This window comes from Dasypus novemcinctus, chromosome 9 (assembly GCF_030445035.2).
Source record: "Dasypus novemcinctus isolate mDasNov1 chromosome 9, mDasNov1.1.hap2, whole genome shotgun sequence".
NCBI classification, from domain to species: Eukaryota; Metazoa; Chordata; class Mammalia; order Cingulata; family Dasypodidae; genus Dasypus; species Dasypus novemcinctus.
The window spans coordinates 37899193-37924497 of record NC_080681.1 but is presented as its reverse complement, the minus strand read 5'-3'; the positions used below and the strand labels follow the sequence as shown (position 1 = coordinate 37924497).

The window sequence follows — 25305 nt, the reverse complement described above, 5'->3', positions numbered from 1 at the left end:
TTTTTCCTTCTCCCTGCCTTCAGCACCTCCAGTGGGCACTGTCTCTACATCAATGATATATTTTCTTGCATTGCTAGAATCAAAATAAGTCTATAATAGAAAACCAGTAAATCCAATCTAGTCCATATTTTATTCCCCAATCCTAAGGATTCTGGGATAGCAATGCTCACTCCACCTCTAACTGAGAGATGGCCTCAATCTTGTAAGGCTGGTGGATGGGACTCTTCTTGCTTGCAGTTTTAGACTCTTTCGGTTCCTTCGTATGGTGGTTGTTCATTGTCACCTCCTTGTTAGTTGTCCTGGGCGAGTCCAATGAACTGGAGAGTAGCTGTTGCAACTCCACTGAGGCTCAGGGCCCAGCTGGTACATGAACAGCCCAAAGATTCAAGTCTCTTTGACGTATAACTACCAACTCCAATACCAACTACAGGCTCAAATACAAGGGACAGAAGAGGCACATGTAGGTAAGACAAAACTGAGTCTAACACTGTCACATTCAGGGGCACAAACTCTAAAGTAGGGTCCACTGGCAAGACACCAAACTCCAGAGCCATCTGCCATGACCGTAGGACCTGGGTGTCTCCAGAGCTCTCAGGAGCCCCACTTTTTTGGGTAGTGTCTACTTTGGCTGTCTATAAAATCCTGCTGAGACAATCATAAGCATTATTGTTTTGATATTTAGCTGTGGAATACATTGTTTTGACACCTCTTACCAACGAATTCTTGTTAGTGAAGATTAAGATGCCTTTGTCAAGTTTCTCCAGAATTTTTGTTGGGGTTGTATTAATTATAGCATACAACTATAAAATAAATTATAGATAATCAAGATTGTTAGTTTGCTTCCATTTTGAAGCATGATTAGAAGTTCTACTTATTCAAAACCCTTTTTAGTCTCAGTATTATTTGGTAGTTTTCTATATTTCTATTAACATTTCAATTTCTTGATAATTTTATTTTTGCATTAACATTTAAAAATATATATTGCTCCTAATTCTTTTTCTAGTATATTTTCTGACCAGTTATGTCAGTTTATTGCAGGGTACCCAACTGGAGCTCATGGTTTACTGTGCCATATGGTTGAGTTCTGCTGTGTACTTTAACATTTTTAAATGCTTTGAATTTGCTTGATTTTAGGCATGGCATGTCCTCTCCATATCACGTCTTGGTTATTTTACATCTAGCTGAATTTTATAATTTATTTGACCTTGCTAGTCTGTAGAAATTTTGGTTATTGACTTCCTTCTAGGTAGGAAATGTATCTAGTAGCTATTTTTATATTAGCCACAGTAGTGTTTAAATGCTTTTATTGATTTTGAGGAGCTTTATAGTTAAATTTTTTTTTTTCAGATGAGGGATAGTGCTTTGACTATATATATTCTTGACTCATTTCTTGGTTTCTTTAAATTTTTTTATTAAAAATTTTTTTTATTTCAATGTTACATATTACTCAGTTAATATAAGGCAGCCACTACAATAATAATAAATCTGCTTTAGTCAGCAGTTACACTCTCCTCTTATTTTTGTTCACTTCTCATTTTTGTGAGATTTGGGATGATGTCCACTCCGAGTACTTCAGGCTGAGAAGGGGTGTAGATATTATGGGGCAGAGGGAAGGAATCATTTTGCTTGCAGTTATAGATACTCAGGCAGCCCTGAAGAATTGCAGAGCAGGAGCTGGCCACACATCTGCTGGGTTGCAAGGCTTCACTGGCATAGGAACAATATTAAGGCTTTAAGTATCTGAGAAATACACTTAACAAGTAAATTGAAAATTACAGGTTCAAATAAAAGAAGTAGAAGGATCATTAGTAGAGTATTTATAACTACATATAATGATGGTATATTGGGGAAGTAGCTTTTCAGGTATTTCTATAGAGAGCCTGCTGAGGGATGTCGATTTCATTGGCTATATGACTTGCTTATGGTATCCAGATATCCTAGAGCCCTCAAGAGCAGTTTTTTTTTTTTTGCAGCTTTGTTTACTGTGGCATTTTGTGGTGTCTGGCTGAGACCTGTGTAAGTGAACCACCAGAATGACCTCCTGACTCATTTTGAAATCTCTTTGTTATAAAACTCAATTTTATTTAATATTTTCCCCTTTTGAGCAAGATTTTTCTTCAAATGCACCACTGATTAACTGTTAGTAATAATCCCTTGGTAACAGAGAGGCTTATCTCTGGGAATCATATCCCATGTTGAGGTGGGTGGGAGGAAGGTAATGAGTTTATTTTCAGTGATTAATTTAGAAAGAGGCCACATTGGAGTAACACTGAGGTTTTCAGGTGGTATCTCTTAGGCATTAATTACAATTAGGCTTAGTTTCATTATTACAGGAATAAGTTTCATAGAGTGATTATTAAGATTGAGGTCTTGGCTTATTAGCCTATTTTCCTTTATTAGGCAAGGCTTATCTATTCCAGAGCTTCTGGCCATCTTATTTGAAAAAGCAGTAGGACTTCTCCAGGAGGACAGTTTAATATTTTGTTAACTGTCATGCAGCCTGTATCTATCCAGAAAACATACCTATGGCAACCAAGATACTTTTGTATTTCTAGAAGTATTTAGCTATATAATAATGTTCAAGCTATTTAAAAGGCCCTGTTTGTTTAGACTTCTGACCATATAAAATAGTATAACTTGTAAGGAAATTTGGTTGTTTCTGTGACATGTAACATTTTTCTAGTAATAAAATATGCAACATTCCCAAACCTCCCCTATTATTGACACTTAACATTGGTGTGGTACCTCTGTAACATTTGATATAAGGATATTAAAATGTTACTGTTACCTAGGGCCCATATTTTGCTTTAGATACATTTCTTTGCCTTATAGCACCCTATTAATACCACCCAGTTCTAGTGATGTACTTTTGTTTTACATCCTGAAAGAATATTATTATATTTATATTATTAACCACAAGCCTTGCCCACTACAGGATTCACTGTGTTTAGTTAATTCTTTAGGTACAATCATGTCTTCTGCTGTTCAGTACTTTATGAACAGGATTACTTGTTCTATATTCCTTGAAAGTATTTTAAAATATAATTGTTAAAGGTTATAAGTAACCTAAATAATGTTAATACAGTGTATATCTAATAATCATTAGTGGAAAATTTTAGAAAAGAATATTGAGATGACACAGCAAAGAAAAAAAAGAAAAATGGGGTGTTGTATGTGATGTACATGACGATAGGAAAAAAAGCCTCATTTTGTCGATACCATAAAGTGTATTGTCTGCCTGAGAAATCTACCCAGCAGGATAGGTTAATTCAATGCCCAGCCTCCAGCTATGGCCTCTTGAGGAGTTCCTTGGGGTTAGCTGACTGAAGAAGAGAAAACTTAGGCCTGGTTTAAAGATGGTTCTGCACAATGGACAGTCAACACCCACCAGTGGACTGCCGCAGCACCATAGCCCCTTTCTGAGTCTTCCATGAAGAACAACGATGAAGGGAAATCCTCCTAATAGCCAGAATATTGAGCATTGCACCTGTTTGTTCATTTTGCTTGGAAGGAGAAATGACCAGAGGTGCATTTGTCCATTGATTCAAGGTGTAGGCTAATGGTTTGGCTGGATGGTGGGGCATTTGGAAAGAACACGATTAGAAAATTGGTGACAAGGAAGTTTGGGGGAGTGGTATTTGAATAGACCTTTTGACGACTAAATACATCATGAAGTGGGTTGTTAATACCTTGCAGGGCTGGGGTAATGTTCTCCAAGAAGCTGTTTATACTCTCTTTTTCTTTTTTTTTAGCATTTTTATTTTTAATGCCCAGAATTTGTAATGTGAGGGCCAGAGAATCCTCCCAGACTCAATTTTATAAATTTTCAGTCGGCTGATGAGGCCAATAGGGATACTTTGTCTTGTCTAATTTGGTTTCAGGGAAGGCATCATTCAAGTCCTCAGTGGTCATCTGATCAAACAGAATTATGTTCCTCATCTTCTCCAGCAGTTTCTCATATTCCTCAATCCTGACTTTCAAGAGATTAAAAAACTCAGCACAACTTTTCACATCTTCTTTCTCTTCAGCATCCACCAGGGCAGTATATTTATCCACTGGCACAGGAAACTTCAGGCATTAAACTTCTTCTCAAAGTCATCCGCCAAGCTGGCCTTGGCCACCTTGGCCTTGTACTAAGCCCAGTCTATTGCTGGGGGCTTCTCAGGTAGATTAGCCAACCTGGTAGTGAGGGTCTCATTCCATGACTTTAGAGCATTCACAATGGTCTTTTGGTTCTGAGGTGTGACCTCCCCAAAAGCTACCCAATCGATGGCTTTAAGCATAAGTTTTCGCCCAGCCATCTTGGGATCCTTCACTGACTCCTGCACCCCACCGTCCTAGCAGCACGTCTGTATATACTCTAAATCAGCATCCAATATGTGGTGCTATTTCTCTGATACCCAGGATTCAAGGATCCAGGAATCAAGGAGTGGAAACGGAAGGGGCACTACTGTTACCACCAGTGATCCACTAGAAAAAATTTTGCTTCCTGTCCCCACAGCCTTCTGCTCTGGAGGTCTAGAGGTCTTAGTTCCAAAGAGAGGAGTGCTTCCATCAAGACCCACAACAATGATTGCATTGAACTGGAAGGTAAGACTGTCAGTTGACCACTTTGGGGTTCTCATTTCTTCGGAATCAACAGGCAAAGAAGGGTGTTACTGTCCTGACTGGGGTGATTGATCCTGATTGCTAAGAGGAAATTTCTGCAGAAATGAAGTATTCAGGCATATAGGAGATGACTTAGTGTGACTTGTAGTACTGCCATGCCTTGAGATTAAAGTCAGTGGAAAACTAAGCAGCCTAATTCAGGCAGGACTCTAAATGGCCCAGACCCTAGAAGAATAAAGGTTTGGGTCACCACCCCCCCTCCCCCCACAAGAACCCCAGTCAGCTTAAGTGCTTGCTGAGGGTAAAGGGAATGTGGAATGGGTAATGGAAGAAGGTAGTTATAAATACCACTTATGACCACGTGACAAGTTGCAGAACCTAGGGCTGTAATTGTTATGAGGTTCCTTCCTTATTTTGTCATGAATATTTTAGATATATATATATATATATATATATATATATATATATATACATATACAGTGCATATATCTTTTTTTTCCATCCTTCTCTAATCCCCTTATCATGTAAGATAAGTATTGTAACTTTTCATCATAGTATTTAAGTTATAGGCTATCAAAGGTAAGAGTGAATTTCCCTCAAAGTCTTGCATCCTCTTCTGGGCAAAAGGTTCAAGCAATTTCAATTGTGCGTAGGACATTTATATCATGTTAGGTGAAAGTGTGATAATGCTATTGTCTTTTCTTGGAGATTAAATATAGTTTAAGGTGATGTGTATGGGTGTCAAGTTGACAAGAGGTGGACTGTGATGGTTACTTTCCTGGGTAAATTTGGCTGGGTTTTGGTATCCAGTTGTTTGATCAAGCACTGGCCTGCTTGTTAATGTGAGGATATTTTAAGATGGGATTTCATGTAAAATCATTTGATTGCACTTACAACAAGGGAGATTTCCCTCAGCAATATTGGGAGCCTTTTTATCCAATCAGTTGGAGGTTTGATTTCAGAGATCAGCAGAGAAATTCCAATTCAACTTCAGCACTGGTTCTTGCCAGATTTTCTAGCCAGCCAGCTTCTCTTGGGTAATTTGCACTAAGAACTTTGGCAACACTTTTATTGGAGTGTCCAGCTTGTGTGAGCCAATTCCTTATATAGAGTGTCATGTTTGTGTGAGCCAATTCCTTATATACATATATAAACACATACATACATATATATACGTACAAATATATACTCACAGATATCTATATCTGTATCTAATCTATATCTGTTCTCTTGGTTATGTTTCTCTGGAGAACCCTGATTAAACAGGGACTATATTTAACTCTAATCTGAGAGAAATTGGTCAAGGACTCGCTGATACTACCTATCTTTTCTCTTGCTTTCCCTTTCTCATTGTCCTATTAATATTTCATACGTGTAGAGTTCTAAAATTCATTCCCATCTCTATTCAGTTTCTATTTTTGTCAATTTCAAAAGATGTGAACCTTTATTTCCAATTACTATGAATGCACTGACTGTGAAAGTAGGGCAGGGCTACTTTGAAATAGTACTAAGGCTAAGTAATGGGTTGCTTTTTCTTTTGACCAATATAGTCTATATTTATAGCATACATTCAAAATATAATGCCAGGGAAGCAGATTTGGCTCAACTGATAAGAGTGTCTGCCTACCACACGGGAGGTCCAGGGTTCAAACCCAGGGCCTCCTGACCCGTATGGTGAGCTGGCCCATGCGCAGTGCTGATGTGCGCAATGAGTGCCGTGCCACGCAGGGGTGTCCCCCACGTAGGGGAACCCCATGTGCAAGGAGTGCTCCCCTCAAGGAGAGTCACCCCACGTGACAAAAATGCAGGGACTTGCCCTGGACCCCATCCCCTTGTGGCACTGTGACCCTGCCTTTAACTCAACCCACACCCAGGGATGGGGGTGCTGACCTAGAATCCACTGGGCTCTGGGTCTGACCTTATTGCCTACACCCACAGGGGCTTTCTAATACTTCATCTTGGTCCTTTTCCCTCCACTTTTGTTGATGAAACCAAGTGGCCCTTCACAGATATTGGGTTCTTTTGGTAACAGTAATAGCCCCTGATGGTTAGAAGTCAGGTAGCCTAAATCCCCCACCCCACAAAATGATGCCAAGTTTTCAGGTACAATGGAAAAAAAACACTCTCATATCAATTCTGCCATGTACTGGGAAGCGGACTTGGCCCAATGGTTAGGGTGTCCACCTACCACATGGGAGGTCCACGGTTCAGACCCTGGGGCTCCTTGACCTGTGTGGAGCTGTGCTGATGCGCGCAAGGAGAGCCCTGCCATGCAGGGGTGTCATCGCATAGGGGAGCCCCACGTGCAAGGAATGAACCCCATAAAGGGAGCCACCCAGTGCGAAAGAATGTGTAGCCTGCCCAGGAATGGTGCCACACACATGGGGAGCTGACACAACAAGATGATGCAATAAAAAGAAACACAGCTTCCCAGTGCCACTCGCAACAACAGAAGTGGACAAAGAAGAACACCCAGCAAATAGACAAAGAGAACAGACAACTGGAGTTGGGGGGGGGGGGTGGGAAAGGGGAGAGAAATAAAATAAAAAATAAAAATAAAAAAAAAATTAAAAAAAATGGTGCCACTTATATGTACATTTCTTAAAGTAAGTTGGTAAGTATGGTTAACAACCTGTCTGCAACTTGGGGAGATTCCTCTCTGACGCAAAAGCTTACATTAAGGTGGACGCAGTGAGATTTTGTAGCAGGATATCTAGCCTTGAAGTCAGTTTAGGTGGCAGGATCCTCCTTGCAGTAGAGAGAAGAGGGAAAGCAGTTCTAACCCTGGACCACTGCACAGCTGGCATGAGCAACTGGGCTGGCATAGCTTATGCCTTATGTTCATAAATGGGTTCTGCATCCTGTTCACCTCTCCTAACCAAGCAGATACTCTAAGCACCACTGACTTTGTTATGTCTACTAACCCTTAGGCAAATGACAAACCTTTTGGTAAATTCAGAATAGAGGGCTTACTATGCTAAATTAATATAGCCTGTGCATGAATTCAAAATTACCTAATTCTGTATCCAAGTATGCCTAGTTTCTAGAAAGCCAATTAAGTAATATAGACCCTATGGGCTTATATTTTCAGAAAGGATGTAGACTGAATGTGTATGTACTCAAAGCTACACCAGACAGAATGTGGGTGATATGTTAATTCAAGCTTACCTGGAGGGTGGGTGATATGTTAATTCACACTTACCTGGAATGTGGGCAATATGTTAATTCAAAACCTATCTAGTACTCAGACAAACACTTAAAACTCTAAGAAACTAACAAAGGAAAGTCCTTTTTTTCATAAAAGCACTGTTTGACTCCCCACTCCTACATCCTCTGCTTAAAAGGGACCCAGAAATCCTATTCAGGGTTCAGTTTTTGGACAAGCGTCACGGGGCCCCGCCAGTCATAATACATTTTTCCTTCTCAAGAATATTCCTGAGTCCTGGCCTTCAATAAGCAATAATTGAATCTCTCTGCTTCCACAACAAAATCACCAACTCTTAAAGTGATACATCCAGATTAGGACAATCCATTTATTTATTAACCACACCATGGGTGTAAATTGGAGTCAGCTTGCAAATACTACAGCTCGATTATTCTGCAATGTTTAGAGAAACAACCACATAGATAAAATAATGACTTGCCCCAGTTTCAACCTGCTATTGTCATGAAGCTTTTTCTTCTTTATTTGCTCAGCAGGATAAAGTAACTTTTTGGTCCCTACAACATATCTAAACCTCCCGGGAACTGCCCAATCCAAGGGAGCCAGGTACAATCACTCATTCCAAGCAGGCTTTCCTATCTGATCTATCTCGCAATCAGTAAAACGAAAGTGCACAGTGGACCTAAGATATGGCAGTTTCGTATATAATCATTTCTAGTTGTATACTTGCCTAACAATAATAACCAATTGAATTGCAATAACCAATAAATAAAACTTATTCAAAAAATATTTCTTGGAATAAATGATTTTCTCTTTAAAAATAGAAAATGTTTTATTGTTTATAAGTGTATTTCTATGATTAAAAAATTCCAAGCCATCAAAAATAATCATAATACACCAAAATTATTTTTAAAATAACCTCTAACCCCTTCAATAAACTAGAAATACTGTGAATTTTGGTGTATATATTCTTTCAAGATTTTATCTATGCCTGATTCATAAGTATTTTTCAGAAATAGAATCATATACTACATACCACAAACTATTCTTACACATCACTTCCAAAATTTATCCACAGACAATAACTTCAGTTTATCTGGAAAGGGATTTGAAAGGTAGGCTGTAAGTGCATCTCTTTTGTATACAGAGTTCACAAAATAATTCAATTGTCTCTGGAACTATTTTTGATTCCGTGATATAAACAATAGTTATCATTGGTCAGAAGAAACAGGTGATTTCTTAACCTTAGTTATATATCAAAGTTTCCCTGCCCTACTCTCACTTTCAATCTCACATCTATAACAGGAAATTAAATTTCAAATTGTGTCCTGAAATTGACATCAGAATTTAGGTTACAACCTCATTAAAGGTTGGAATAAACTTTAGAATTTATCATTTGCAAAATATTCATCAGACAGACTGAGAATGTTAAGGAAGCCAGAGGAGTGACAGACAGAATAGGTGAGTCCATGACCAATTTCTCTATTAGAATTGAATATAGCCCTAAGCTCTATCGACACACTAATTGGCCATTTTAGGATTTTAGCCCAAATTCCTTGCAGCTTGGGTAAACATCTTTTTTTTTTAAGATTTATTTTTTACTTATTTCTCTCACCCCACTTGTCTGCTCTCTGTGTCCATTCGCTGTGTGCTCTTCTGTGACCGCTTCTATCCTTATCATCAGTACCAGGAATCTGTTTCTTTTTGTTGCGTCATCTTGCTGTGTCAACACCATTCCTGGACAGGCTGCAATTTCTTTCATGTGGGGTGGCTCTCCTTACAGGGCGCACTCCTTGTGCGTGGGGCTCCCCTATGTGGGGACACCCCTGCGTGGCACAGCACTCCTTGAGCGCATCAGCACTGCACATGGGCCAGCTCCACACAGGTCAGGGAAGCCTGGGGTTTGAACCACGGACCTCCCATGTGGTAGGTGGACGCCCTATCCATTGGGACAAGTCCGCTTCCCTTGGGTAAACATCTTAATTTCAATTTAGACTTTAAATTGTTCAGATTTTCCACAAAAGAGACCAAATTCAATTAGATAACTGTGGCATAAAAGAGGCAACACTTCAGAGCATGTTTGTTTTCTGTTTCTGTCCAAACCAAGGAGACCTCTAAATTCTCTCAATCCAAACAGCCTTTCATATCTGACCTAATGATAGAAATAATTCAGTGGTACCCACTTGACCAGTAATGTATGACAGATTTTGTATTTACTCATTGCTTATCAAATACTTGTCTAATAATTACATGACCAATTGAATTAAAATACCTGTATATAGCAGAAAATTTTCTTCAAATATATATATTTTTCAAAATGTAAACCCCTTCATTATTCGTTTTTTGGTGTTTTTCTTTGATCATAGAAATAATTAACAATCATTGAAAAAATTCACAATATACAGTAAAGTATAAAAATTTTAAAAATAATCTCCAATCCCTTCAATAAGAAATACTGTTAATTTTGGAGTCTATGCTGTTCTAGGCTTACGTCCATGCATTATTGATCTGTAAGTTTTCTAATAATAGAATCATTCTATACATACTATGAATTAAATTATTCTTAACAACATGTCCAAATTTAGTTATAGACAGGGATTGGAGGGTAGGGTAGGCAAGAAATTCAGTTTTTGGGATTGTGTCCTCTCCACAGCAATGTAGAAAATAAAGAAAAAGTTTTCTATTATTGAATAACAAGAACCCACAATTTGCAGTTACATCCTGAACTTGGCCATATGCCCCTCATGTAGGTCGTACTGTGTTCACTGGGAAATTAAGGTAGACGTCTGTTTAGTTAATAATTCTCATCCCAAAGAATAATAAAACTTCTCTCAGATGTCAGGGAGCCTAGACCTCTATCTTCGTGGATGTTTACATTTCTGAAACAAGGATGAAGGCTGAAGCTACATGTTAGGACCTCAGGCAAACAGTGGAAAAGTGGAGTTCAGGGCAGGACCAGGCTCTTCTCTTCTCCCACTGTTGGTGTTGACAGTGATAACTGAGGGAGGGATAAGGCCTGAGAACCAGGTCATGGCCTATGGACCTAGCTGTGCAATAACAGGGAAAGATTTAGGAAGCTGGGGCAGAGAATGAGAACAATGTGAACTAACACAAGGCTCTCTGAAATTGTTAGGACTCCACAGAATCAGTGCACCCATCTTTTCCAATAGATTCTCATCTGCTCTAGCCGCACTTTAGCCTCTCCTCATGAAACCAATTTGTTGTTTTTAAAAGCTGAAAGCAAGCTAAATGGTGAGGGACAGGATGAGGAGATCCAAAATTGAAAGAACACACATTTTGGCACAGTTACCTGTGGTGGCTTGCACGGTTTTTAATGGAGGCAGGAGAACAGAGTATATGGGATGAGGTGGTATGGGATGCTTGCCATTAGTACCAACTTGGCTTGGGGAACACAGGTTTGTCCCTGCCCAACTCAGATTTGCACCGCAAGTGTTTGAGGAAATTTTTGTGGTTGGCTTACGTTTTCTGAGCCTGCACAATAAATCTAGAGAACCAGCCATGAATATAAATAAACTAATTTTAGGTTGAGAATTGTTCAACAGCCTGTTTAGAGGTACTTTTGTCAGGGAAGAGATTTGCTTTTTTTGTTTGATATATATATATATATATATCATCTCTCCTTTTAAAAAGTTCTCATTATTGACATAGTATTTTTTCACTAACAATAAAAATATGTGTATATCTTCTAATATTATTTCCAGAGATAATCACTATTTATTTTTTTTGAATATTGTTCTAGTATTTTTTTCTTTGTATTCTATGGTGGATATAGGATATAGATTTTGGGGGGCTTGAGTCTTATGTAATTTGGGGGCCCACTTTAATTAAAATAATACCAAAAGCACAACTTGAAAAGTGACTATTTATTTAAAATGAGAAATGCAATAATAAGCAACCATCAATTTAAAAATGCTGACAATTGCTAAAAGCATTTTCTCTCAAATTTTGTTTTCTAACTTGTGTTAGAGTTCTTCTTGCCTATCATATATAAATTTAATAAATGCAATCGTTCTGTCATGAATTTGAGGCATATACATGCAATTTAAGTGCATTTAAAATTGCATTCAATTTTATTGAGGTACAGAATTACAATTATGTAATCAAGTCGCTCTTCTGATATAGCTGGTGCATGAATTCAAACTTACCTAATTCTGTATCCAAGTGTGCCTAGTTTCTAGAAAGCCAAATAAGTGATGTAGGCCCTGTGATGGTCAGGTTATTGTGTCAACTCAGCTGGGTAATTGTGCCCGGTTGTTTAGTCGAGCAAGCACTGGGCTAACTGTAGTGCAAGGGTATTTATGGACTTTAGTCACCATCGACTTTACTGCAGTGGCAAATCATAGACAGCTGGTTATAATTACATCAATCAGGGAGATTACCATCAGCAGTGAGTGATGCTTAACCCAATCAGTTGAATGCCTTAAAAGGGGAAGTGATTCCAGCATTGAGAGAGAATTTCCCAGCTTGTCTTTGGACAGTCGGCATCTCCCAGAATTAATCAAGAACCTTCACTGGACTTTCACTGGAGCTCCTGGTTGTGGGCTGCCTGCAGAACCTGGACTTGTGCATCCCCACAGCCGGGTGAGAGACTCTGATAAATCTCTTACTATCAACGCATATCCCTTGTTGATTCTGTTTCCCTAGAGAACCCTGACTAATACAGGCCCTATAGGCTTGAATATTCAGAAAGGATGTAGATTAAATGTGCATTCAAAGTTATATCCAGACAGAATGTGGGCAATATGCTAATTCAAGCTTACCTGGAATGTGGGCGATATGCTAATTCAAGCTTAGCAGGTACTCAAATGAACCTCTAAACCCTAAAGAAACTAACAAAGTCTTTTTGATCCCTAAACCTCTCCTGGCTCCACCACGTGTGTCTCTTGTATAAAAATAACCTAAAACCCCTCCTCTGGGCTCAGTTTTTTGGACAGGAGTCTGCTGCGCCCAGCCGGTTGTAATAAATCTTCCTTCTCAGAGAATTCCTGCATCCTAGCCTTTAATACGTGATCAATGAATCCTCTCTACTTCCACTACACTACTATTTCTGTTGCCTTGTGAATAGATATAGGTATTCTATATCTTGTTGCTGGAATATTTGTGGGCTTTCATTCACAGGCTGTTTTTCTCTGCCCAGATTGCTCTAAGTGGACTGAAAAGATAATATGAGTGCTAATTCTATTTTCAACCATCTATTTCAGTGAAATAGGCTTTTCGATAACATCCACTGTTAATACTATGTATCAAAAGATAGATGTTAGAGATATTCTTCTGTAGCATTATAAAAAAGATTCTTATTACACAATTGTATCAAGAAAACTGCTACATACAATAAACTATCAGAAAATAAAATTTCATACTGAAAATTTTAAATCTTCCCTGTGGAGTGATTTGCTATAATTGAGCATCATGGGAGCACAGGTTCAAGGCACAACAGAAACTTTCAGGAAATGATCCTTTTATAAAGAGTTCAGAAAGGGCAATTCATCTCTTTATCACTTACACAGTACAAAGAGACCAAAAGAATAGGGGAATGGGTAGCATCACAGCTGGTCATTGGGTCAGGGTCTATAGATGACAGCACTGCATATCCCCCTCCACACTGGAGAAGAGAGACAAGTCTATGCTGTTTGAGTGTGGTTTTTATCTAACTCAGGTGGAGGGGAGCTTGCCACTGAGAATTCCTTTTCTGACTAACATTTGAGGCTGCTTGTTCAGGGTGTCTGGGTTCAAGATCTTTCTGTGCCTTTCATTAGACTGTACATTTTCTCCAGGTTATGAAATGGCACAAACACCAAAGTAGGTGAGGCCAGAGGATGGCCCCTTAAGTGTGTGTTTGTGACTTCCCTAGAGAAGGAGGTGGCAGCATGTGAGGGCTGGGGGGCGCCTCTTCCAGGTGTCTGTGATTTCTTTAAACCTCTTTTCCTTTGATAAGTGATATAATAGCAACAAATTTATTATTATTGGAAAGTATCTTTTTTTGCAAATGAAATGTTTTATTGTGGTTTTTTTTAGATACATAGATCACACAAAATGTTATGTTAAAAAATATGAGGTTCTCATATACCCCATTGCCCATCCCCCACCCCCCACTCCTCCCCACATCAACAAACTCTTTCATCAGTGCGGCATATTCATTGCATTTGATGAATACATTTTGGAGCATTCCTACACTAATATGAGTTTATATTTTTATCTCCCCAATTTTAAGAGTGAAAACATACTCTAATGAATTGATTGGGAAAGTAGATGGTTAGTTTTTAAAATTGTCTTTACTTGGTATTATTATATTTGAGCAATGCTAATGTTTTCCTGCAACACTTGGGGGCACTTTTTACAGATTCGTGGAATCTAAATGTGGTACTCATTGGTATTACATAATTGAAGATGAACAAAGCAAAGTTATTACTTTTGGTGAATCTATATCTTTGAAGAGGGCAAATATTGTAAAATAAAGCAGGAAGTGATGAGGGTAAAATAATGTTGCCAGTAAAGCGCTTGGGTCTCTGCAAAAGCAACCATTTGGAAAGACTGTACATGCCTTCACAGATTAGTTGTTGTATCAGATGGATCTTGAAGCATAATTCTAATTTCAGCAAGGAAAGATGAGGAAATGTATTTTATAGCAAAGGAAATGAATAAGTAAATATACAATGGTAGGAAGTCAGTACTAGAAATCAGCCAGGGTCCACCATAAGATGGTAAAATGGGCTGATGGAGGATGAGATTGAATGATCGACTAAAACTTGAGTTATGGGCTTTATTCCATAGGCACATAGAGTCACTGAAGGTTATTATACCCACGCAGAGCTGTGTTGAGTTTCATTGCTCTGTTGACAGAATAAGTGAGAGAATAAAGTGGGGATATGAGATAGATATCAAGTTGTTCTTGCTAAATCTTAGAAGACATGTTACAGTTTTATCAGTCTAGGGTCATTCAGGGTTTCCTTAAATACAAGAGTCATTTTACAATGTGTCAAGAAAGAAATGACAATCTTAAAATAGTTCCAACTCTCAGTTCAGGCTCTAACTTTGTTGGTGCCTAATTCAACACAGATCACAAGCAGTGGGCACTTAACAGACCTGCTGCCAGCCTGATAATGCCAGGATCTCATCCGAACTTGTGTCCTAACCAGGCTCAGCATCAGTCACTGTTGTAGGTTTGTCATTTTAGTGAAAACTACCTGATCCTTATAAATCTCTTCCCAACCTGCTCAAATCTTACCCAGAGAAGAGATCCTTTAAAATTGGAAAGAAAACAGCTGTTACTTTTTTCTCTCACTGGAACTTTCAGCTCTTATTTATTACTTCGGTGTACTGGGGCTTTCTAGATTTTCTTCAGATAGCAAATGACTGGAAACAACACAGAAAGCCACCTCTGTAAAGAAAAGACAAACATAAAATGGAAAGTTCCAGTGTGAGGCAGTGGCTTGACAACTGTAAAAGGAATTGCCAGGAGCTGTGCTAGTAGATGGGTGCATGGCTTTGCCTCGATTTCTTGACTAGAACTGTCACTGGACAAACACCTAGGAAATCAACCTGGTGCACTCAAGGACCAATTGAGATGTCAGGATTTCAAAGAGAGAAAGGGTTTTTATTGAATTGTACAAGCAAGGACAATAGGAGAAATTTCTCAGATCAATTCTCCTTGAATTGGAGAAAATTTGGGATTTCATGAAACAAAGGAAGTTGGAGTTAGTGTTGTTGGGATGTTAGGAGATTATTGATTGATTAATTTAACTGGAAGTGTGTAAGCACAGGTCCCAGAGGCTGGCTGGGGTAAGCATCCAGTTACAGGTTACAAACTGGGTCATAAATTGCTTAATTAACACTCATTAGGAACTGACAATGTTTGGCTGGGATAATACATAAAGTTGTGAGTAGTTCGATCAACCTAAGATACAGCTAAACTAAACAGTTGTAAATTGCTTAATTACCATGAAGTAACAGGTAAACCAGAGGGCTAAGATAAATGGTTGTAAATCGCTTCATTAACGTGACTAAACTACACAAAGTGGGCCATCAAGGGGCTGTTAATGATTGACAAACTTCAGGCTTGGTAAGATAAGGGAGTATAAATGTGAGGCCAGATATGAGTTAAAGGTTATGTACTTATAAAACATAGTATTGTAGTGGAAGCAGAAAGGATTCCGTGATCGTGTATTGAAGGCAAGGATGCAGGAATTCTCTGAGAAGGAAGATTTATCACGGCCGGGCCCAGCGGACTTCTGTCCAAAAAAAAGAAAAACCGAGCGCAGAGTAGGGCTTTTAGGTTATTTTTATATAAGAGACACCTGGGGTTGGGCCAGGAGCGATTTTGGTGCCAAAAATACTGTTAGTTTTTCAGTAGGTTTAGGGGTTTATTTGGATACCAGGTAAGCTTGGATTAACATACCACCCACATGCCAGGTAAACTTGCGTTAACATACTGCCCACATACCAGGTAAGCTTGCATTAACCTATCGCCCACATTCCATCTGGATGTAAGTTCAAGTACACATTTGTCTATATTCTTCCTGAATATTCAATGCCTATAGAGCCTGTGTCATTTAATTGGCTTTCCAGAAACTTGGCAAACCTGGGTACAGAATTAGATAAGTTTGAATTCGTGCGCAGGCCATATTAGTATTGTTGTAGAAGTTGAGAGGGGTTCAGTTATTTGCATATAGAAAAGCCAGGACTCAGGAATGATTTTGAGAAGGAAAAATGGTTTATTAACGGTGGGCTGGACTCGGGAGCTTTCTGTTTGAAACCTGAGCCCAGAACAAGATTTTCAAGTTCCTTTTATACAGGGTGGGGAGTCAAATGGTGCTTTTATCAAAGAAAACTACTTTCTTTGTTAGTTAAATTTTTGCCTCAGTACCAGATAGGTTTTGAATTAATATATCACCCACATTTCAGGTGAGCTTGAATTAGCATCTTGTCCACATTCTGTCTGGATACAACCTCGAATACACACTCAGTCTTACATCCTTTCTGAACATTCAAAGCCCATATCACTTAACTGGATTTCTAGAGACTAGGCACACTTGGATACAGAATTAGATGATTTTGAATTTATGCACAGGCTGTATTATATTTCCCATTCAAGGCCAAGTCCAAGTTCCCTTAAGTTTCGGCATCACCACCCTCAGAGTTTCCCTGGACTGACTGGTATGTATATAGTTTGCACTGTTAAATTGCCTCCCGGGACTGGAGTCACTGCCGTGGTCACCAACGGCAGGACTGCAGCGTCTTACCATCCATACCCACAAGTCAGGACAGATAGCTTAGGTTATTTCTGAAGAGACAAAGAGCCTCCCACCCATAGCCCACATCAGTATTAGAAACAAAGACATAAATTTCAGATATTTGTCCCTAGCTACTTTAAAGTTAACATACATCAAGCCCATGATTATGATATAGCCTGTGCATAAATTCAAAATTGTTTCTAAGTGTACCTAGTCCCTAAATTCCAAATAAGCAATATAGGCCCTCCAGTCTTTGAATGTTCAGAAAGGATGTAAGACTGAATGTGTATTCAAGGTTGCATCCAGATGGAATGTGGAAGATCTGCTAAATCCAAGCTGGCTTGGAATGAGGGGAATATGCAACTCACCTGGAGGAAATAACCTATCTGATACTCAGATCAAACACTGAAGAAACTAACCAAAGGTCTGTTTGCATACCATCACCCTGTCTCCTTAATCTTAAACTTCTGTATAAAAGGGACCGAAAAATGCTATTCCGGGCTTGGTTATTATTAGGACAAGAGTCTGCTGAGTCCCGCCGGTCAAAATAAACCAACTTCCTTCTCAGAGTTCTCATGTCCTGGCCTTCAGTACCGTGCACACCCCACTTCTCTACAACATTTTGGAGGCTCATCCGGGATGCGCTGAGAAGGTCAGAGGCGGCAACAGTTGTTTGCCCCTCCTGACGTCTCTGAGGAGGTCGGAAGGGCCCGGGCAAAACCCAGCCCTGGGCACCCCTGGACACCCCATTTGAGTCCAGAAAGAGGTTGCGGTCTTCGCTGGAGCCCTCCCAGATGAACCGGAGGCACCGGAAGTTTTGAGAGACCCTGAGAATGAAGCAAGGAGCTCCACACATCAGACTGGTAAGACCCCCGGGGGCATAGTGCAGGAAAAGCCTAATTCTAAAATTAGGAGGGAACCTGATCAGCTCTCTAAAAGGGGAGGCCCTAGTACTCCTGAGAATACAGGAGGAAGCCGTCTCCTCTCCAGGTCCGAGGAAAGGGAAGGGGGGTGGTTGTGTGCGTGTGCTTGTGGCAACTGAGTGAGATGCAGAAAATCACTTCTGCGGGGCGAGTGCGGAGTCCTGGTCTGCAGTTCCGTGGTGACCTCATACGATCAAGGGCGGTCTTGATCCCTGCAAAGGGACCCTTTCCCGTATCGGGGGCTTATACCGATCCGCTAAGGTTAAGAGGTGCTGAAAGCTCCCGTGAGGGACGTGGCCAGAGACAGACGAAGTGTAAGGCTTGAGTGACTGTTGTGCACCTTCAGCACAGGGTGGAAATGGGAAACACACACAGTCAAACCCCGTTAGGTTGTATGCTGAAAAACTTCCCCCGTGCATTCCGTGAAGATGTGTATAGCATAAGGTTTCAGCCAGGAAAGCTTAGGATGCTTTGTGAATTAGAATGGCCAACTTTCGGCATGCGCTGGCCCCAGCAAGGCACTTTGGATCCCCGGATCATCCGTAAAGTCCACAATGCAGTAACTGGGAATCCAGGGCATCCAGACCAATTCTCCTACATCGATGCTTGGGAAAACGCTGTGAGCCAAAACCCACCTTGGTTAGGGAAGTGCGTGACTAAGGAAGCTAGAATTTGCTTAATACAGAAACCGAGGAGTGCCGTCCCAGGGACCAGACCAAACAATCACCATGCAAAGGGCCTAGAGAAAGTGCATCCCAAATCCAGTGCTGATCCGCCCATTTTAGAAGGGCCATATGAACATGAATTTCAGCCACCTTATCTGATGACTCCTGCCCCGGCAGTACTGAGGAATGAAAATGAGCCTAAGCAGTGTCCCATTGTCATCACCCACACGGGGAAGTGTGACGGCCACACCATCCCTGCTGCTGCTTTTATCACCTTCAGAGAGGGCACCTATACTATCCCCACCGCTGCCTTTATTGCCATCTGCACCTGAGAGCCCTACACCATCCCCACAGCAGCTTTTACCGTCCCCACAGCGGTCTTTGGCACCTTTTGCAAGGGAAAATGCAGACCAGCTGCTTTTACAGCTGGTTGCTCCTGGCATCGCCGCTGCAGCATTGCCCATCAGTGAGGAAGAGGTGCTGAGAGGTGGCAACTTAAACCACAGGGAGTCCCGGGGGCAGAGGGAGCAGAGAGAAGGGCTGCCTTCCAGCTACCTCTCCATGAAGCCCGGACCCCAATCTTTTACGATGCAGATGGCCAGGTTCAGGGGGGAAACCAGATATTTATCTATCAGCCCTTTAGGACAAGGGATTTCTTTAACTGGAAAAGCCACACCCCACCATTCTTGGAGAAGCCTCAGGCCATGACAGACCTTTTCCAGTCCATCATACAGACCCACAGACCCACCTGGGCTGATTGTAAACAACTTACAATGACTGTATTGAACTTTGAAGAGAGAATGTGTGTCACGCAGGGAGCTCTAACCTGGCTTAGAGAGCACCCACCTGAGGGAACTTAGGACAGTGATCAATACACCCACTTGCAGTTCTCAGAGGAGGACCCCCTGTGGGAGCCGAATAGCACCGTCAGGCTCAACCGACTAGAAACGTTCCATAGGGCCTAAGTTGAAGGATTCAAGGTGGGGAGCCGCAAGGCAGTGAATATGGCAAAGACCAGTCAAATTCTACAGGCTCTGCACGAGAGTCCTGCTCAATTCTATGAGAGACTATGCGAAGCGTTTCGTGTATACACGCCCTTTAACCCAGACACTCCAGAGAGCCAAACAATGGTCAATGCAGCATTTGTTGCCCAATCACAGACTGACATCTGAAGAAAGCTGCAGAAATTGGATGGGTTTGCTGGAATGAATATCTCTCAGCTCATGGAAGTAGCTACTACGGTGATGCAGAAACAAGAAGGGAAGAAAATAGAAAAATGAAAAAAAGGCAGATCTTCTGGCAGCAGCAATTGTGGAAAAATCCATTCCTGTGTCAAGGAAAGTACCTGGCAAGCCCCAGCCCCAAGGAGAGGGAAAGGCCCAGGTCTAGGGTGAAATCAGTGTGCATACTGCAAAGAGGATGGACATTGGAAGCGAGAGTGTCCCAACTGGTCACTCGACCCGGCCTCTGCAGCCAAAACATTAGCCAGAAAAGCCAGTGGGGCATCACAACCCAAACGCTGGGTCCGAAGAGATTCAGAAAAGAAACCTGCAGATCAGATTATTGGGCTGGCAGGAATGGAGGACTCTGATAGAGATTATTAGGACAGATCGGGCTCCTATTCTCTCGGCCCCGCGGAGCCTATGGTCGGAATCCAACTTGGGGGTCACACTATACGTATGATGGTTGACACTGGGGCTCAACATTCTGTAATGACCAAGCCAGTTGGGCCTCTATCAAAAAGATAAGTCACTGTTGTAGGGGCAACTGGCAAAAGTGTTCAGCGGCTCTTCCTTCAAGCTAGGACCTGCAACATTGGGGGAAAGGAGGTCACTCACAAATTCCTTTATCTTCCAGAGTGCCCAGTCCCCCTCCTGGGTTGAGACCTGCTGTCTAAACTGCAGGCTCAAATTACCTTTGATGCCACAGGGCAATCCACACTGACAATGGGGCCACAAGACCCTCCAAAAAGAGCGCTAACCCTTCCTCTGCAGGAGGAATGGAGACTGTTTTGCCTCAGTGAGACTGACCAATCCATGGCCATGCAGCTCCCCTTTGAAGATGTGCCTGAAGTATGGGCAGAGGGTAACCCAATGGGGATGGCACATGACATTCCTCCAGTTATTACTGAAATAAAGCCTACGGCCAATCCAGTAAGCATAAGGCAGTATCCAGTTCCACGTGAAGCACAAGAAAAGGTCCAGCTACATATTCAGAGATTACTGAATGAGGGTATATTGAGGCTGTGCCAGTCTCCATGGAACACCCCACTCTTCCCAGTTAAAAAAGCTGATGGACGTTACCACCCAGTCCAGGACTTATGAGCGGTTAATTTGGCAGTAATAACCCTTCATTCTGCGGCTTCTAATCCTTATACTCTTCTCAGCCTAATACCCTCACTGGCAATCTACTTTTCATGCCTAGATCTTAAGGATGCCTTCTTCTGCATTCAGGTAGCACCCTGGAGCCAGCCAATTTTTGCCTTTACATGGGAAAATCCAAACTCAGGTGATAAGCAGCAGCTAACATAGATGCGATTGCCTCAGGGATTTAAAAATGCACCCACTATTTTTGGACAATCCCTGGCCAGTGATCTCAAATCCTTTAAAGCAGAAAGCCATAACTGTTTTCTTCTCCAATATGTAGATGACCTTATTCTCGGAAGTCTCACCTATCAAGACTGCGCTGGTGGAACCCATGCTCTTTTAAAGCATCTACAGCAAAAAGGCTATATCGGGTGTCTAAGAAAAAAGTCCAAATCGGCCTACCTCAAGTCAAATATCTAGGTTATAATATAACGCAGGGGCGCTGTGAATTAGGACTTGAAAGAAAGAAAGTGATCTGTAGTCTCCCTGAGCCCAATACCCGCCGGAAGCTACGAGAGTTCCTTGGGGCAGCTGGATTCTGCCACAGTTGGATCCCCAATTTTGGGTTCCTCACGTGCCCTTTATATGAAGTCACAGAGGGGGGAGATTGTGATCCCCTGCTCTGGGAAAGCCCACAGAAAAATGCCTTCACTGCTCTCAAACAAGCTCTAATGGAAGCACCGAGCCTCGGACTTCCAGACCTCACTAAACCACCGTTCTACCTCTGTGTTTACAACCGCCAAAGCATCACAATAGGAGTATTCACTCGATACCTCGGTTCCTGGCACAGACCTGTAGCGTATCTGTCCAAACAACTGGACACTGTAGCCCAGGGATGGCCCTCATGTTTGCAAGCCATAGCAGCTGCAGCCATGCTTACAGTAGAAGCTATAAAATTAACTCTTGGGCAGCCTATAATTGCCCGGGTTCCACATGCAGTAATCACTATCTTAGAAGCCAAAGGAACACACTGGCTTACTAACAGCTGCCTGGTTAAATGTCAAACGCTATTATATGAAAATCCATCTATACAGCTGGAACTTGTAAAAACCCTAAATCCAGCCACCCTGCTACCCGTGGAGCCAGGGGTTCCAGCCCATAACTGCCTGGAAACATTGCAAGAAGTATATTCTAGCCAGCCAGACCTCCAGGACAAGCCACTGGCAATCCTGACATGGAGTTCTTCACGGATGGGAGTAGCTTTATGCAGGGCAGCAATCAGCGAGCAGGATATGCTGTAGTAACATCTGAAACCACAGTAGAGGCACAACACCTCCCAGATAACACATCAGCACAGAAAGCTGAACTCATTGCCCTCACCTGAGCCCTGCAACTTGCAGCTGGAGCCAAAGTTAACATCTACACAGACTCCAAATACGCCTTTCTTACCCTGCATGTGCATGCAGCCTTATACAAACAAAAGGGACTCATTAACTCAGGAGGGAAGAGCATTAAATATTGCACACAAATTCTGGAGCTACTAGAAGCAGTTCGGGAGCCTGTCAAAGTGGTCATAATGCACCATAAGGGACACCAAACAAGCCACAGCCCCATTGCCCAGGGAAATCGGAGCAGATGCTGAAGCAAAAGGAGTGGCACGGGAGGGATCCCTATCTGAAAACCTGGCCACCGCTCTCATTTCTTAACCTTTTAATTATCAGGATCTCCAGTATACAATGCCTGCTCTCGTCTGGCAGCCTCTGAGTCACCAAGAGCCGCAATATACTCAAGCCGAGAGAGAATGGATACTCCCTGAGGGCGGGACACAAGGAGAAAATGGATGGTGGACATTGCCTGATCACAGAATAGTTGTGCCACAAATATTAGCAGCAACTGTAGTTCAAGACTACCAGGAGAACACACACTTGGGAAAAACCCATCTTAAGGAAGTGTTAGAAAGATTCTCCTACATCCCAAGACTAGTCGCTATCACCTATGCTGTATGCCAATGGTGTGTGACATGTGCAAAGAATAACCCTGGCCAGGGGCCCACAGGAGCCCCAGGGGTCCAGAGAATTAGCAGTATGCCTCTTGAAGATCTAGTAGCTGATTTCACTGAAATGCTACGATCCAGAAGCTATAAATATCTCCTAGTCCTTGTTTGCACGTTTTCTGGCTGGGTGGAAGCCTTTCCCACTCCAACAGAAAAAGCTGAAGAAGTAGCTAAGGTTCTCCTCAGGGAAATCTTTCCTCGCTATGGGCTACCGCTCTCGATTGACTCTGACAACGGACCTGCCTTCATCTCCAAAATCACTCAAAAGATTGCAAAGGCACTGCACATCCAATGGAAACTGCACACCGCTTACCATCCTCAGAGCTCAGGAAAGGTAGAGCAAATGAACCATACGATAAAGACTTATACTGCCAGGATTTGCCAAGAAACTGGGCTAACATGGGTGCAAGTACTTCCAAGTGCTCTCCTACAAGTTTGAGCCAGCCCAAGCCAAAAACTGAGCCTAACCCCTTATGAAATCCTCTTTGGGAGGCCTCCTCCCTTAATCAGAAATATAGAAGGGGATCTCAGGGAAAGAGGAAACTTATCAATAGCTCAGCAGATGATCAGCTTAGGAAAAACCTTACATAACGTGCATCACTGCATCCAAGAAAGGGCCCCCATTAGCTTAAGCAGCTCCGTACACCCGTACAAGCCAGGAGATGCAGTTTGGGTCAAGGACTGGAAGTCAGCTGCACTAACCCCTCGATGGTGAGGACCCTATCTTGTCATTTTATCCACCCCCACTGCAGTTAAAGTAGCTGAAATCACCCTGTGGATACACCATAGCTGAGTCAAGTGAGCTGCCCCAGAGTCCTGGACCTGTATTCCAGATACCCACAGCTCAATCAAACTCATCTTGTGAAAAAGGGGAACACTGAGCCCTGCTCCAGTCACACCCTGGAAGCTGACTGGTCCATGCACAGCCGAAAATTAGCAATCTGGTTTAATCCATTACAATGCCCCTTCGGCTATTTTTCCTACTTCTAGTCCTAACCCTCCCCTGGTTCCAGGTCGACATCACAGAGTGTGAGCCTTGTATTCAAAAGGTGCGTACAGGGGCCCATGTCAACACCACATTAATATACCATAGTCATTACACCTGCAAGGGCCAGAAAACCACCTGTCAGTTTCAGGGAATCTCCCATAGTGTCTGTAACGCATCTGGCCAAATAATCTGCTATGACCCTAGACCCCCAAACAGTCTCCCCTAAATGGGAAATAACAGTGCTTGATCAAAATGGAGAGCTACTTTCCTCCACCCCAGTAACTAGCCAGAACCAATGAGTGTCCCTCCTATTTGACGCATGTCAAGTTATAGACTCCGGGATACCATGGAACACAGATTGTGGAGGGCTCAGCTGGGAGCAGAGGTATACTCATAACAATAAGTATATGTGCGCTCCAGAAATAAAAAGTGTAGCCCAAGGCAGGTGGGGGGTGGCTTTTGGTGCAAATATATAGGTGCATACTACTGCCCCTACTGGTCTTGTGTCACCTGGGCCACCTGGAACACAGACATAGCTAAACAAATGGCTATCCTGACCAAGGGTATGGCCCCGGCTAACTGTCCCACATGGTCAGTGTAACCCCTTAAACCTCACCATCCTTAAACCTGAATCCTGGCAGACTCAGGGAGTCTAAATGGGCCTCCGCATTGATGGTAAAGGAATAGACCCAGGACCCTACATCTGGGTTGGGTATTGGGAATACCCACTCACAAATAAAGCCCATTCTGTGTTCCACTCTTTCTATGAAGAAACGGAAAAGCCCTTTTCCATCCCACAAGCAGCAAGAAACCTCTTTATAAGCCTGGCCGAAGTGGTAAGGGCAGCCTTAAATGTCTCCTCATGCTGTGTATGTGGCGGTACTAATATGGGAGACCAATGGCCATGGGAAACCAGGGAATACAATTACAGCCAACCATATAATGCAGCTGACCTCCCGGCTGTCCCCCGAGATAGTATGTGGCCCTTGTAAACTTCTGTCATAGGAAAATATTGTGCTTCAAGGGCCTGCCTAAGCTCCTCTATAGTGGTTGGAAACCTAACATGTACAGGGGGAAAATTCCAAAATTATACCACAAATATAACAGAGCCTTGGGGAACATGGAATGAATTTGACCTCGTACTCAATAATCGTACTTTCCCCAAATTAATCACAGTGTGGAACTCCACCACAAAGGGCCCCTTTACTGCCCCAAATGGGGCATTCCAAGAACTTCCACGATACTGGTGTGGAACTTGTATGCTTGGTACAATAAAACCCTCTTTCTTCCTCAGTCCCTTAACAGAAGGGAAAGAGCTAAGCCAGTCAGTATATCAAAACATAAGAGA

The 25305-nt window shown here is 42.0% G+C and overlaps 1 long non-coding RNA gene and 1 pseudogene across 2 annotated transcripts in view; one reads left to right on the top strand and one right to left on the bottom strand.

Moving 5' to 3' along the window:
• The window catches only part of LOC131279718 (uncharacterized), a 109073-nt gene that overhangs the window by 67569 nt on the left and 16199 nt on the right, over nt 1-25305 (top strand). For both annotated transcript variants that reach the window (XR_009187153.2, XR_009187152.2), the window contains exon 3: nt 4502-4590. This is a non-coding gene — a long non-coding RNA (uncharacterized lncRNA). The remainder of the gene's footprint in view (nt 1-4501; nt 4591-25305) is intronic.
• Nucleotides 3783-4301, bottom strand: LOC101429285 (ATP synthase subunit d, mitochondrial pseudogene; annotated as a pseudogene).